Raw genomic sequence first — 16,578 nt, forward strand, 5'->3', positions numbered from 1 at the left:
TTGAGAAGTGTCTGTTCATGTCCTTTGCCCACTTTTTGATGGGGTTGTTTGTTTTTTTCTTGTAAATATGTTCATCTCACACCAGTTAGAATGGCCATCATTAAAAAATCAGGAAACAACAGGTGCTGGAGAGGATGTGGAGAAATAAGAACACTTTTACACTGTTGGTGGGACTGTAAACTAGTTCAACCATTGTGGAAGTCAGTGTGGCGATTCCTCAGGGATCTAGAACTAGAAATACCATTTGACCCAGCCATCCCATTATTGGGTATATACCCAAAGGACTATAAATCATGCTGCTATAAAGACACATGCACACGTATGTTTATTGCGGCACTATTCACAATAGCAAAGAGTTGGAACCAACCCAAATGTCCAACAACGATAGACTGGATTAAGAAAATGTGGCACATATACACCATGGAATACTATGCAGCCATAAAAAAGGATGAGTTCATGTCCTTTGTAGGGACATGGATGAAACTGGAAAACATCATTCTCAGTAAACTATCACAAGGACAAGAAACCAAACATCGCATGTTCTCACTCATAGGTGGGAATTGAACAATGAGGACTCATGGACACAGGAAGGGGAACATCACACTCCGGGGACTGTTGTGGGGTTGGGGGAGGGTGGAGGGACAGCATTAGGAGATATACCTAATGCTAAATGACGAGTTAATGGGTGCAGGAAATCAACGTGGCACATGGATACACATGTAACAAACCTGCACATTGTGCACATGTACCCTAAAACCTAAAGTATAATAAAAAATAAATAAATAAATAAATAAATAAATAAACGCCTGCCAATTGCCTCCAACTTCTTGTGGTTGAACTGACTGTGAGAAAGTTGGGAGTTACAGAACACTTACTTATTGTAGAAAAAAAAGAGCTTTAACAGCTCTTTTAACTCGATCCCCTAAGAAAAAAGATAAAACTTTAAGGCTTTTCTATTATTATTATTATTATTTTATTATTAATTTTTATTTTTTGAGATGGAGTCTCACTCTGTCATCCAGGCTGGAGTGCAGTGGCATGATCTCGGCTCACTGCAATTCTTGGCTCATGCCATTCTCCTGCCTCAGCCTCCTGAGTAGCTGGGACTACAGACACCCGCCACCACACCCGGCTAATTTTTTTGTATTTTTAGTAGAGACAGGATTTCGCAGTGTTAACCAGGATGGTCTTGATCTCCTGATCTCGTGATCTACTCGCCTCGGCCTCCCAAAGTGCTGGGGTTACAGGCGTGAGCCACCGTGCCCGGCCCAAATTTTGTTATTTTATAAATACAAAAGAAGCAATGTTCTAGGACGTAAGGCCCAGCTACCTTAATTCCTTGATGGAAAAAGGCACGTATTTATAGATGTAGTAATTTAACTAAGTCGGCAGTGTCCTTTCAAGCTAACAACCTATACTGGTATGAGGCAGAATAATGGCTCCTCAAAGATGTCCATAGCTTAGTTCCCAGAACCTGTGATTACATTACTTTACATGGCAAGGAGGAATTAAGGTTGCAGAAAGAAAGTTGCTGCCTTAAAAAAGGAGATTATTTTCTGATATATCTGGGTGGGCCTAAACGAATTACAAAGGTTTTTCAAATGTGGAAGGGAGATTTAGCAGAGTTTGTGTCAGGGTAATGAGCCAAGAGAAAGACTTGACCAGCCAATGCTGGCTTTGAAGATGCAAATAGAGGGCCAGGAGCCAAGGAATGCTGGCAGCTTCTAAAGCCAGAAAAGGCAAAAAAACCAGACTCTCTCCTACAGCCTCCAGAATGCCCTGTGAACACCTTAATTTTAGCACAGTGAGATCCATTTCAGACTTCTGCTCTCAACAACTGTAAGATAATAAATTTGTGTGGCTTTTAAGCCACTAAGTTGTGGTAATTTATTACAATAGCAATGGGAAACTAATAAAAGTGGTTTTAAAACATGATCATGAATTCTCTGACACTTGTCCCACTAAGTGTATGTCCTTCCTCTGAACAGGGTGGGCCTCTGTGACTGCCTCAATGAATAGAATTAAACAAGTCATGCTGCAAGACTTCTTTGGCTACATTAAAAACAGCCCTCTTGGGACACTACCCTGAGGCCACCACCCTAGAAAAACCAGAGAGAGAGAGAAAAAAGAAAGAGAGAGAGAGAGCACGAGCAAGCAAGCATGAGAGAGACAGTATGCGTGATTGATCCCAGGAGCCCAGGTGTCTGAATCTTTTCAGCCTAGGTGCTAGTCATGAATGAAGAAGTCTTTGAACTACGCTCAATAATAATTTGATTGTACAGTTAAAAATAATTAAGAGTATAATTGGACTGTTTGTAACACAAAGGATAAATGCTTGAGGTGATGGATACTCCATTTACCCTGAGATTATTAAGCACTGCATGCCTGTATCAAAATACTTCATGTACCACAAAACCATATATAAATACTATGTACCCACAAAAACATTTTTTTAAAAAGGAAATTTAAAAAAGGAGCTTTGAGATGATTAGTCCTTGCCATGTCTAATAACAACTATATGAAAGACCAGAAGCAAAAAATGCCCAGCTGAGCCCTTCCTAAATGGCTGACCCAATATCAAGAACAAAATAAGTAGTTACCTTAAGCTGCTAAGTTTTGGGAGTAATTTGTTAAATAGCAACAAATAACATTCTCAACAATATATGCTAAGGAATTATCTTTTTCATTACTTAAAATTAAACTCAAAAGATAAGTACTTTTTTCAGTCGTTTATGAAACAACCTCTGTCATTCCACATATGTTTTGAACATGCCAACATTGCTCAAATATCACCTCACATTAGTACTTACCTTGACACCAAAAGTGCATACTGTCATTATGATTTTAAATACGAGTGCCAGGCATGACTGCATTGAGCTGAATATACTCCAGTGCCTACTGGACTATCAGGAATGTCATCGACAATTTTATTGGCATTCATGTCATTTCAGCAGTCACAAAGAGAAGAGGATTCCAGGGGACAACAGTCTGTAAAAAACTCTTTGATCAGTTCACTGGTGTTTACACTAGCGTATGGATTAGGAAAGGCTATCACAGCAATAATGGCTGCGACAATAATGATTTCCAGAACGGGATACTTAACAAATTTGGTGGACTTGTGTCGATGACACCAGGCAATACTTGCCCTAATGAAAAAGGCTCCCCAAAGCCCTCCAAATACCCCTAGCAGAATAAAAGGAAACAGCTCAAAAAGGTACGATGGTTTGTGATACTCCACATAAAAAAGGACCAGATGGCTATTACCAAATGGACTGATGGACCTCAAAACAAATGCAGCCACCAGAACAGCAAAAAATGATCTCCATAAAGTTTTGAGAGGAAAATAATAGCTAACCAAAAAAAAAAAGAAAAGAAAAAGTAATGGTATCATTTTATAAGATGTTTCTGAAATATTGTAAGTTGAATTGTAAATATCCTAGCTCTAAATTTTGCTGTAGTTAGAATTTATACGTAATGGATTTTACTGTCATAAGAAAAATTGATGTTATTGTTACTTTGGAGATGGTGATCATCATTACAAATTCACAGTATCAATTTATTATAAGTGTATAATAAATGTTTAGAATATCTAACACCGTTTTATTTTCAAAATGAGTTTCACATTCATTTTAATCCCTAAACTTTAATCCCTAAAGTCTTGTTACCAAGACATCTCAGCTATACTTCAACCTCTGCCTACAAACCATTTTTTGGAAACAGTGGTGGAAACAAATTGCAATTGCATCAGCACTCAGATTTCATTCTGCTATAACTTTCCAGAAGATCATTAAATTAAACTCAATTCAATTAAGCCAGGTGAGAAACAGCATACCACCCATCTCACTGCAAATATATACCTTTTAGATCTAAAGTTCAGCTAAAATAAAATTTTAAAAATATATCCATGTGTCATCATGTAAAAAATACACATATAACATCCTAAGTTCTAGAATATTATTTGTAGATCATAGCAAATTAATGATTTAAATGTTGTAATGCCACAAATAAAAATCTCTGATTTTCTTCAATGTGTCTCTACTTAGAAGGTTGCTTTTACTAAATTATTTGATAATCATATTTTAATAATTCAAACTTCCCAATCTTGGTAATATATTAGTTTTAATAACTTGACTTCTTAGTAACTTTACACAGATCCTACTGCAATAACTATCACTTGTTTTCTACTACAGCTCAAATATATTTGCGTGACAATCCAGTGGATTTGTTATATGACTACATAGTTAACTAATACAAAAGCTTCTTGAAACAATACTGCGTTTAATTCTTTCTTGCTGCAATGTGTTGAGGATGGATCCATTTAATGTGGATGCAATCATCTAATATGTGATTAATTTTATAATTAACTGAATTGGAAACATTTTGCTGTATCAATTATTAATTCATCTTGAGACAAAGCAAGACTTAACTCTGCTTGACTTATGATTAATTCTGCCCATGTTTTCCACCATAGACATTTATCCCTCTCTTCAAATGTTGTTTCATTAGATCCCAACAGCTCTTTTTGTGGTTGTACCACAATGCACTACAGCAAATGCCCTCCTTTAGGTCAGTCATCCAATCAGCAGCAATGTCTATTAACCCAGCCAAGGCCCCTATAAAAATATGTTGGAGATGGTCAAAAAATAAGTCAACTTTTTGGGAGCCGAGAACAATCCAGTTAAAAGGCAAGTGGAAAGCAGGAGACTCGTAAAAAAAAAGGGTCATTTAAGAAGTACATATAAATTTAAGATTTTCAAATTTTAGTTATAAACATATATTATATTTAAAAACTGTAAAGAGTTATTTTTTACAATAAAATTGCATTTTTGTTTGGAATTTTTAAGTTACATCATTCAAATTAATTGTGATCCAAAAAACAGCGTTTAAAAGATATTGAAATATCTTCAAAAGACAGCTACTTGGCAGAAAGTTCACAAATCTAATTTTCAATCCATAATTAACAGACTTATAAATGATATCAATTTCATTTAAATTTAATGTTCATTAGAAATAATTATTGAAATTCATAGTATTCCTATTTATAGTTTTTTCTTAAATTACAGAAAACCATATATCAAGATTATTTTACTGTGAGAATATAAAAAATATACAAACTTATGGTCAAATCTGGGTCCTTCTTCTTATAGAAAAAGATCAGTGGGTTACATATACAGAGGCCATAACATTATTATGCATGCCAATTAGGATTATCAGTACTTACCTCTATTCTCTACAAAAAATTTAATTTTGTGGTCTTCTGAATATAATCTTCCATCATGGAAGCTGAAAGTGATTACAATGGGGCTTAGTATTTTGTTTTCAGGTCCTCAACAGCTATTTCTTAAAATCTCACACATTGGGACTTTGTGGCCACGCTCTATAGCAGGGTGATGAAGGGGATAGGGTCTGGAACTAGACGGCTTTAATTCAGACCCTGGCTTGGCCACTTGCTAAGTTGTATGACCTTAGTCAGACTAAGTTACTTTTCTTAGCTTCAGTCCCCTCATCTGTAAAATGGCGATAATAACAGCACCGTTATCATAGGATGCCGTGAGGTTTAAATACATGTAAACTTTTTAGAACAGTGCACAACACTTAGGAAGCACTCCATAAATATTGGCTATTTATTATGGTGTTAACATCAGAAGATACTTTATTGGTCACCTGATCCAAACCACTTATTTTACAGATATAGAAACTGAGCCCAGAAAGATCAACCAAGCTGGATAAACACTTAAAGTGACAGAGCCAAGACTAGACTCGGAAGCCTCCTGCCACCTAGTTTTATATTTAAGAAGATTTTTTGACGAAGAGAAACAAATGCTTTTTAAAATCCAATGGTACCTGGAAAAAAATTGAAGGGAGGAAGGAAGAACGATTTTTACTTCTGTTAACTAAAAAAGGATTGCTTGAAAAATTTTCTTTATGTGGTGCCAATCCTATTAGTGTTACTACTGGCGATTTGTAACCCGACCACGCATCATACAAATTTTTTGTCATTTCCCATGCTGATTCTTTCTTTTTTCTGTTGATCTGAAATTAGAAACGTTTTTGTTTCATTTTTCAAACTATGAATAGAGGCCACAATTCTAGAGTCCAGCAATTTTTCTCATTTACCATACGTAGAACAGTAATTTCTGAACTAAATAATGGAAAAGGTAAGTTTGGGGCAAAATCACTATGTTATAGACAGTTATTATACCTGTAAACCAGATGACAAGTCTTTACCCACCATCTGTCTTTTATTTTTTATTAAACAGTTTTTTTCTTTTAATAATTGAGACAGGGCCTCGCTATGTTGGCCAGGTTGGTCTTGAACTTCTGAACTCAAGTGATCTGCCCGCCTCGGCCTCTCAAAGTGCTGGGATTACAGGTGTGAGCCACCACACCCACCCAAGATCTGCATTTTAATAAGAACCTTGAGATTTGAGTGCAAAGGGTCCACAAACTACATAAAATCTCACCTAGATTGTTTTAAATTAAATCAAATTTGAACTTCAATTGGTACACATAACTATATTTTATATATGTCTTCTGTAAGACAATATGGTTTGAATTGTCTGTCATTCTCTGATCCTAGCAGTTAAGTAGATTATAACGTTCTTTAAAAGATAGGATCCCTGTATAATAATACCATGCCCATAAATACAATGTGTTACAGAATAACCATGTGGACAAAGGGACCCCCTCAAAACTTACAGGCCTTTTAACATGCAGGTTTGGAAAGTGCCGATCCCATTGGTAGAGTCCAGAGGCTCTTTCTTTACTGTGTGAGGCAAAAGTGTCCTCTACTGGATATAGTGTAGGAAGTTCGGAGATTAATAAGAGAGTAATAGATTTGATCCAGATGAAGGTAAGTCTCACCTCTCTTACTAAGAATGTACTTCTAAACCTATCCTTAACTAGTCCACACCTCTTCTGTTCTACTAGGATTGTTGCTTTAAAAAGCCATATTCTCAGCCCGGGACTTCAGTACTCAACTGTTCTGAAGGAGGGCTACAGGCGGAATTCAATGACCCAGTCTATTTCAAGCATCGGGTCTATTTGAAGTCACAATGCTTCATTAAAATGACACAGTCAGTTCTAAGTTGAATGAGGCTATTTTACTCCTTGTACCCTATAAGCAACCAAACACAGATATTAACCATTCTTTAGAATTAGAAATAGGTTATTTCTTTCAAAAATAATCACTAAACTCCCGTTGCTTTTCCTCAATAAAAATAAATGTAATATGTAAGAAAACATGATAATATTAAGTCATTTTCAGACTGAGTCACTGCTGTTTTCTTTATATAATTGCTTGCACAGCACCACAGTCAGGTCACAAGTAGTTGCTTGATAGTGTACCAAGTAAAAAGGATATATGTACAGAGAATTCAATCATGACTTTCCTAACAAAAAATCTGGAAATCATTTAAATGTTCATCAATATAGCATCATATAAATAAATTGCAGAATACCTACGTAATGAAAAATTCTGCAGCAATTAAAAAAGAATGAGATAGATGTAGTGTTATGCAGGAAAAGGGCAAGATGGCTAAAAGTATGCTAAAAGACAGGAATATATATATATTAGTTTATAAAAAAACTAAATCTAAAAAGCAAATCTTAAAAATTGAAGTAAAATTAAATGAATCAAAGATGCCTCTCATTGGTAACGTAATGATGCAGAAGAAACTATCCCAAGGGACTTTACAACAAAGTAATTTGTATGTAAAACTGTGGTGGAATAAATAAAGGATAGGCCACACATAGTGGCTCATGCCTGTAATCTCTGCTCTTTGGAAGGCAAAGGCAGGAGGATTGTTTGAGACCGGGAGTTTCAGACCAGTCTGGGTGGCACAGCAAGACCCAGTCTCTCTAAAAAAAAAAAAAAAAAAAAAAAAAATTATCCAGGCATGGTGGTGTGCACCTGCAGTCCCAGCTAACTGGGAGGCTGGAGGCAGATTACCTAAAATTTTTCAGTAGGCATATTGTTGGTGATGGTGTTGGTACTGTTATTCTGACAATGTCATATATGTGTATATTGTGGGGTAAATGAAATGACTATGTTCGTGATGTTCAGATTTTTGGCAAGACTTAACGGAAATGCAGACTTAAGAACTAGAGGTTTAGCCCTATAGTTATGAATTTAAATTAGAAGAGTCATATAAACTTAGGAGGCTAGAAACAATAGCCAACCCAGAAGTAACAAGTACCACCTAGTGCCCAGATTGTACCTATATTATATTTTCCTACAATGGAATCAGAGCTCCATGGAGAAATGGCTGATTCCAGGTTTGCTGCAGGAAATGTCTACCATGAATTAGGATTAGGATTAGGATTAGGATTAGGATTATCTAAGGACATGACAAAGGACACAGAGAGCAGACTAAATAAGCTCCCACTAATCTAAAATGGAATAACATGAACATCAATAACAATAATAACTGTGATGATTACAACACAAATATACGTAAATCCATGAGTCCATGAAGACACAGAAACAACAACCAAACAAGCAAAAAATCTCACTGGTCAACTTCGAGGATGCTAAGACACCTAGTATTTCAAGATTTCTCCCTTTCCTGTACCATCTGTACTTCAGGGAATCCAAATGGTTGATGTGAGGTAAACTCTCTATAGAAATATGCAAGCCAATAGGCCGGGCACAGTGGCTCACGCCTATAATCCCCAGCACTTTAGGAGGCCGAGGCGGGCGGATCACGAGGTCAGGAGATTGAGACCATCCTGGCTAACATGGTGAAACCCTGTCTCTACTAAAAACACAAAAAAAATTAGCCGGGCGTGGTGGCGGGCGCCTGTAGTCCCAGCTACCCAGGAGGCTGAGGCAGGAGAGTGGCGTGAACCCGGGAGGCGGAGCTTGCAGTGAGCCGAGATCATGCCACTGCACTCCAGCCTGGGCGACAGAGCAAGACTCTGTCTCAAAAAAAAGAAGAGAAATATGCAAGCTAATAAATAAAAAAGGAACAACAATTAAACTGCAACCATTTTGTAAAATACTGAAATAGTAATATTTGAAATTACAGAATGTCAATTTGCTTCAAAATAATCTGGGGTAGGAAGGCTACAAGCATAACAAAGAAGTTCACGGAAAGAAAGAATTAGGTTGGGTATATGTACTGACATAGAAAGACTTTACAATTTAATGTAGGTCAGGCACAGTGGCTCCCACCTGTAATCCCAGCACTTTGGAAGGCCGAGACAGGCGGATCACTTGAAGCCAGGAGTTTGAGACCAGCCTGGCCAACGTGGCAAAACCCCATCTCTACTAAAACTACAAAAATTAGCCAGATGTGGTGGTGCACACCTGTAATCCCAGCTACTTGGGAGGCTAAAGCATGAGAATTGCTTGAGCCTGGAAAGCAGAGGTTGCAGTAAATTGACACCACACCACTGCACTTCAGCCTGGGTGACAGAGCGAAACCATGCTCAAAAAAAAAAAAAAAAAAAGAATGTTTTAAGAACTATTAACAGTAAGAATATAAATGTGTGGAATTTTCCAGCTTTAAAAAATTTTGTTTATATAAGCACGGATCAAAATATCAAATAATATTTGATTGGTCTAGATGATTAATTAGCTAGGACACATATTGGCTACTTCATATATTGCTATACTATTTGCAATGTTTTCAAAGACTGTAGGCTAACCATTAACATACTCAGAGAAAAAAGTGTTTTTGTTTGTTTTGAAGGGTGACAGGGTCTTGCTCTATCACCCAGGTTGGAGGGGAGTGATGCAATCATAACTCACTGTAACCTCAAACTCCCAGGCTCAGCTGATCCTCCTGCCTCAGCTTCCCGAGTAGCTAGGACTACAGGCCCAAGACACTATCCCCAGCTAATTTTTGTTTTGTTGTGTAGAGATACAGTCTCTATATTTGCCCAGGCTGGTCTCAAACTGAATCCAGTGATCCTCTGCCTCAGCCTTCCAAAGCACTGGGATTACAGTCATGAGCCACTGTGACCAGCCTGTTTTGGTTTCCTTTGGTCTCAGTGTTCTCTAAAATTTTATGAACATAGTGTCTTGGATACTCTCCAGGTACTTTAAAATACACTTAAATCCCAACTGACACAGGATTTATAGTGTGTCTGATCTAGGCACTTTGGATTAAAATAGTGATTTTCAAAGGATGGTCCACAGACACCTTGAAGGAACCCTGAGACCTTTTCACACTGTAAATCCTGTGTCTTGTATGATCATTAGATAAATATAATCGTACTTAGGAGTATACATCCAGAGACATTATCAGCATTCAGGTTGGGATTTAAGTGTATTTTAAAGTGTGGCACCTGGAGAGTATCCATGACACTATGTTCATAAAATTTTAGGGAAAACTGAGACCAAAGGAAACCAAAACAGGCTGGTCATGGTGGCTCATGCCTGTAATCCTAGGGCTTTGGAAGACTGAGGCAGAGGATCGCTGGTTAATACTGTTTACAAAATAATACAAGACATTATGTGCCTTTTTCACCGTGTTAATGTTTTTACTGAAAATGCAAAACCAATGGCAAAACTGCTGGCTCCTTAGCAAAAATCAGGCAGTAGCACTAAAATGTACTGGCAGTCATTACATTCTTGACTGCCATGCTTCCTAGTAAAATTAAATAAATAAATAAATAAAACGCCAGGTTCAAATAAGAGCATCTTTGATGAAGGAGTAAAAATTGCTACACCTCAATCACTGAGCATTTTTCATATTTTGTGTGATGAAATAAGAACTATGCATCAGTAACTATGTATAACTACACACTTCTGCTGCGTGTGGAAGTATGAGGTTATGTCCTAAAGAAAAGCACTTGTGTAATTTATTTGAGTTGCAAAATAAACTAGACACTTACATGGAATACCATCTTTACTTGAAAGAGTGACACCAAATTATGGTTTTTCAAACTTGGGAATTTGACAGGTATTTTCTCAATAATGAAACCAAGTAATCCTGTCATTTTTAAGTAAAATAAATGTGTATTTGTTTCCAATGATAGAATTTGAGCTCTCCAGTAAAAATTAGAATTTTAGGAAACTTGTATCTATCACTGTGAGGATGATAGGTTCCCAATACTTAGAGACTTTTCTGAAGAGATCAAAGGTAAAAATAACAAATGTGATTTTTAAAATATTGTATTATACAATAAAGGTGTTAACATTTAAAAGATCCACATAAATCAGTGAATCAATATTTTCCAAATGATCATTGTATAATGTTAAAAAATCACATATTCCAAGTTCAAGGTTCAAAATCAATGGAGTTTAATGTAACAGAAGACAAAGTTCATTGATGCAGTTTCAAAGTACACCTTAAAACTAATCTTTAAGAAACAAACACTTGCCACCTTAGTGTAGTATCAAAGAATACTTGCAATAATCTTAAAAGACTATTAAAATACTCATAGCTTTTCCAACTATATTATCTGTGTATAAGGCTGAATTTTCTTCATAAACTTCCATTAAAACAACATATATTGAATGTGAAAGCAGATATGAGAATCCAGCAGTTTTATTAAGCCAGACAACAATGAGATTTATAACAAATGTAGCACAATGTCATTCTCTCACTAAATATTTTTTGAAAATATATTTTTGTAAAAATGTTATTTATGTTAACATGTAATGGATTTTGTTACTGTTATTTTAAAATGAATTAGTTTTTTAAAAAAGTCCTCAGTTTTAGTGTCTAATATGGTAAATATCCGTTGATAAAAACCATGTAAACCAAGGCTCCTTGGGGGCCTTCAATATTTTTAAAGAGTTTCAAGGGGATCTGACACCAAAAAGTTTAAGAATCACTGGATTAAAGCACTGATTTCATGTACTGTATTTTTAGATATGCCCTAAAGGTATATATCATCTGATGAGTCTCAGAAGCTGTACCTTTCATAAATAATATAATGTAATTTCAATTTCAGGTTTCACACACATTTACACATTAATATGGAAGCTTATAATTAATTTGTGTAAATAGTCATTTTCATTGACAAGTAAATTTCCAATAACAAAATTATATAGGGCCTTTTGAGACTTGGAATTTTATTTTTCAAAAAGATTTTCTACTTTGGGAGGCTGAGGTCAGCGAATCACTTGAGGCCAGGAGTTTGAGACTAGCCTGGCCAACATAGCAAAACCCCATCTCTAATAAAAATACAAAAAGTAGCTTGGCATGATGGCACACACCTGTAATTCCAGCTACTTGGGAGGCTGAGTACAAGAATCGCTTGAACCTGGGAGGCAGATGTTGCAGTGAGCCAAGATTACGCCACTGCACTCCAGCCTGGGCAACAGAATGAGACTTTGTCTCGAAAAATATACATATTTTTTTTTAAATGTGTTTTGTATAAAAACTAGCCAGGCGTGGTGACGCACGTCTGTAGTCCCAGCTACTCAGGAGGCTGAGGCAGAAGAATTGTTTGAACCCAGGAGGCGGAGGTTGCAATCAGCCAAGATCACGCCACTGCACTCCAGCCTGGGCAAAAGAAACAAGAAAGAACGAAAGGAAGGAAGGAAGGAAGGGAGGGAGGGAGGGAGGACTGATTTTGGATTACATTAGCAGTAAGTCACGACCACAAACAAAAAGGATCCAGAAATTGTATGTTTGTATGTTAAAGCCATTTTTTAAAAAAAATTTAGTGAATCATTACAATACTCAATAAGCTTTATTTGGGATCCACGCTGAGAAATATCTCAGAATCGAATACTGGAAAAGGGGATAAAAGAAAACAGTAAAACCCCACAAAACTATGAGTAGATTTCTTCTTTTTCAATAGGTAAGAGTTATTCAATGAGTCTCCTTTTTTAGCCTTAGCTTCTGGGCTGCTCAAAATCAAAAATCATGCTGACCTCCATATCTTGAACTGGGCTTGTTCTTTCCCCCAACTCCTGTGCTATATTTTTCCCTTTCCTTCTTACTTTGTCTTCTGACTGTATTTCCTTGTTTTTTAGCTACCTGAAATCCTTTCTGGAAATATATGGGGTATAAGTAAACTAAAAAAATTTAACACAGAAAAAGAAAAAAACACGTACCGCCTATGAAATGTAGACATTTACTTATATTAAATGTAAACATATTTTGGCAGCCTGAGATCATTGGCAGAAATACATTATTAAATGACCTAATTATGCACTATATTTTTAAAAATTACTAAAAACACTTACCCATCTATGCCTTTCTCTGTCTTTACATTTTTCTTGCACCCAATCAATAGTATGGAAATCATCATATGTACCAACACCTGGAATTGGTTCATCCAAAAGATCCAGTAAACGTATAGAACTGTTAATGCTGCCTCCATTTGTCATTGTATAATGAGTTCCTACAGAGGAAAAAAGGAAAGATGAATATGTTTTAGAAGAGACAATAGTGAGCTATGTGACCTGAGAAGTTCATTAAGTCATACAGAAGTAACATCACTTGAAATCATTTCAATTAGAGAAAAATGTTAAGAAACATTATTCAAAACTTGGAAATAAGGCCAAAAGATTATGGCATGTCCTTTTAAAGTCAAACCCAAATATCAACAATTAGCCTGCATAATGGTCACCTAATGCTCTGGAAAATTTTAATGACTATTTACTACTGATTAGGGAATAGAATGTGTATAGAAAATGATTTGTAAAAGATAAATTGAAAATAGTAATTTTTATCTGCTAAAATGCAAATGAATTCTGTCCAGTAGAAAAAATAACCCTTAGAGTTGTGGTTTTGTTTGTTTTTGCCCTGTAAGAATTTGCTTTCTTTCACTGATGATATACACTCCAGTCTCATACATCCTCCTCTGAATCAGCCTTGTCATCAGGCTGGTTCCCTCATTAGAGTAAAATAACTCTTGGCACATGTTCACTATATATCTTACATGAGTATCACAGACTTGAGAAAGGTATCAGGAAGGACATTAAAAGATAGATCAAGAGAAAGAAATACAAGTGGCTTTTAAATATGAAAATAAGCTAAATCTAACACCTAAAAAGAAATGCAAATCAAATCCACAATATTATTTTCCTCTATCAGATTAGTAAAGATAAAGTGTGTGAACGCACGAAGTTAGCAAAGCTATAAAGAAAGAGGCCTTATCACAAAATTAGTAGTTTAAATATGAACTGGAATAATCCCTTTGGGAAGGCAAAAACTAACAAAATTTAATATACACAGATGCTCTTCAATCTAGCAAGTTCAATTCTAGGTTTTTTTTCTTGCAGCTACACTTGCATAAATCCTTGAATAAATCCATAAATTATGCACAATGTGGGCAGAACATCTTACTACGTGCTATAGAAAGAAAACAAAAACATATTAATGCCAAAGTGCTTATAATCTAAAACAGGTTGGCAAAGAGCTACAGTAAATATTTTAGGCTTTGGATGCCACACGGTTGCAACAACTCAATCCTGCCACAGTAGCACAAAAGAAATCATAGATAATATGTACATGAACGAGTCTGAATGTGTTCCAATAAAACTTTATTTACAGAACAGGTGAATGACAGGATTTGGCACATGGCTCATAGTCTGTCAATCCCTGATCTAAAGTCTGTACAGCAGACTTTACAACTAAAGACTTCTATTAAGAATTTTTTTTTTATATATAGCACTTTTCTATACAGTGTTGAAGATACAAAGATAATAAAAAAATTGTCCCTGACTTCCAGGTGCAATATAATATTTTTATAATATAATAAATTATATTTCAAAACAAAGTTCAAATATTGAAGTTTCCAGGTTCCAGTATTCTTTGACTACAATTTTAGTCATGTTAAATGTTAAGAAGAAATGTTAATTTGTTAAAAAGAAAGAAATCTTGGGACTGTAGTACCTGAAACTGGGTGGGATTAATCTAAGAAAATTTCCTTAAAAAATATGAATTTTAAATTGTAATTTGAAGTAAATTAGGCTATGGTTTTACAATGAGAATTATACCTATGCATGCCATGTTAGATATGCTTAACACCTATTTCTGAAAGAAGAAACAAATGATATGAGTATAGTCTGTAAAAGAAAATTTATATTACTGTTAGAAAAAGAGATTTTGGGCCAGGTGCAATGGCTCATGCCTGTAATCCCAGCATTTTGGAAGGCCGAGATGGGTGGATTGTTTGAGCTCAGGAATTTAAAACCAGCTTGGGCAACATGGCAAAACTCCATCTCTTACTAAAAATACAAAAAAAAAAAGCTGGGCATGGTGGTATGTGCCTGTAGTCCCAGCTACTCAGTAGGCTAAGTTGGGAGAACTGCTTGAGCCCAGGTCAGTCGAGGTTGCAGTGAGCCATGATTGTGCCACTGCATTTCAACCTAGGCCATGGAGCAAGATGCTGAGGAAAGGAAAGGAGAGGGGAGAGGAGGGGAGGGGAGAGGAGGGGAGAGGAATGGAGGGGAGGGGGAAAAGAGAGGGGAGGGGAGGGGAGAGGAAGGGAGGGGAAGGGGCAGGGGAGAGGGGAGGGGAGGGAAGAGGAGAGGGGAGGGGAGAGCAGGGGAGAGGAGAGGGGAGGGGAGAGCAGAGGAGAGGGGAGCGGAGAGCAGGGGAGAGCAGGGGAGAGCAGGGGAGAGCAGGGGAGAGCAGGGGAGAGGAAGGGAAGGGAGGGGGAGGGGAAAGGGGAGGGGAGGAGAGAAGGGAAGGGAGGAGAGGGGAGGGGAGGGGAGGGGAAGGAAAGGAAAGGAAAGGAAAGGAAAACAGTTTAGAGTATAAAAAACAGGCTTGGTCAAAAGAACAAAGCTGGAGGCATCACGCTACCTGACTTTAAACTATACTACAAGGCTACAGTAACCAAAACAGCATGGTACTGGTACCACAACAGAGACATAGATCAATGGAACAGAACAGAGCCCTCAGAAATGATGCCGCATATCTACAACTATCTGATCTTTGACAAACCTGACAAAAACAAGAAATGGGGAAAGGATTCCCTATTTAATAAATGGTGCTGGGAAAACTGGCTAGCCATATGTAGAAAGCTGAAACTGGATCCCTTCCTTACACCTTATACAAAAATTAATTCAAGATGGATTAAAGACTTAAATGTTAGACCTAAAACCATTAAAATCCTACAAGAAAACCTAGGCCATACCATTCAGGACATAGGCGTGGGCAAGGACTTCATGTCTAAAACACCAAAAGCAATGGCAACAAAAGCCAAAATTGACAAATGGGATCTAATTAAACTAAAGAGCTTCTGCACAGCAAAAGAAACTACCATCAGAGTGAACAGGCAACCTACAGAATGGGAGAAAATTTTTGCAACCTACTCATCTGACAAAGGGCTAATATCCAGAATCTACAATGAACTCAAACAAATTTACAAGAAAAAAACAAACAACCCCATCAAAAAGTGGGCAAAGGATATGAACAGACACTTCTCAAAAGAAGACATTTATGCAGCCAAAAAACACATGAAGAAATGCTCATCATCACTGGCCATCAGAGAAATGCAAATCAAAACCACAATGAGATACCATCTCACACCAGTTAGAATGGCCATCATTAAAAAGTCAGGAAACAACAGGTGCTGGAGAGGATGTGGAGAAATAGGAACACTTTTACACTGTTGCTGGGACTGTAAACTAGTTCAACCATTGTGGAAGTCAGTGTGGTG

General features: G+C 36.7%; 1 pseudogene; it reads right to left on the reverse strand.

Annotated features, from left to right (window-relative positions):
• Positions 1-871: 871 nt before the first annotated feature.
• On the reverse strand, positions 872-15,115 carry LOC100592518 (annotated as a pseudogene).
• Positions 15,116-16,578: the final 1,463 nt, after the last annotated feature.

The sequence above is a fragment of the Nomascus leucogenys genome, chromosome 1a, assembly GCF_006542625.1.
Source record: "Nomascus leucogenys isolate Asia chromosome 1a, Asia_NLE_v1, whole genome shotgun sequence".
NCBI lineage: Eukaryota > Metazoa > Chordata > Mammalia > Primates > Hylobatidae > Nomascus > Nomascus leucogenys.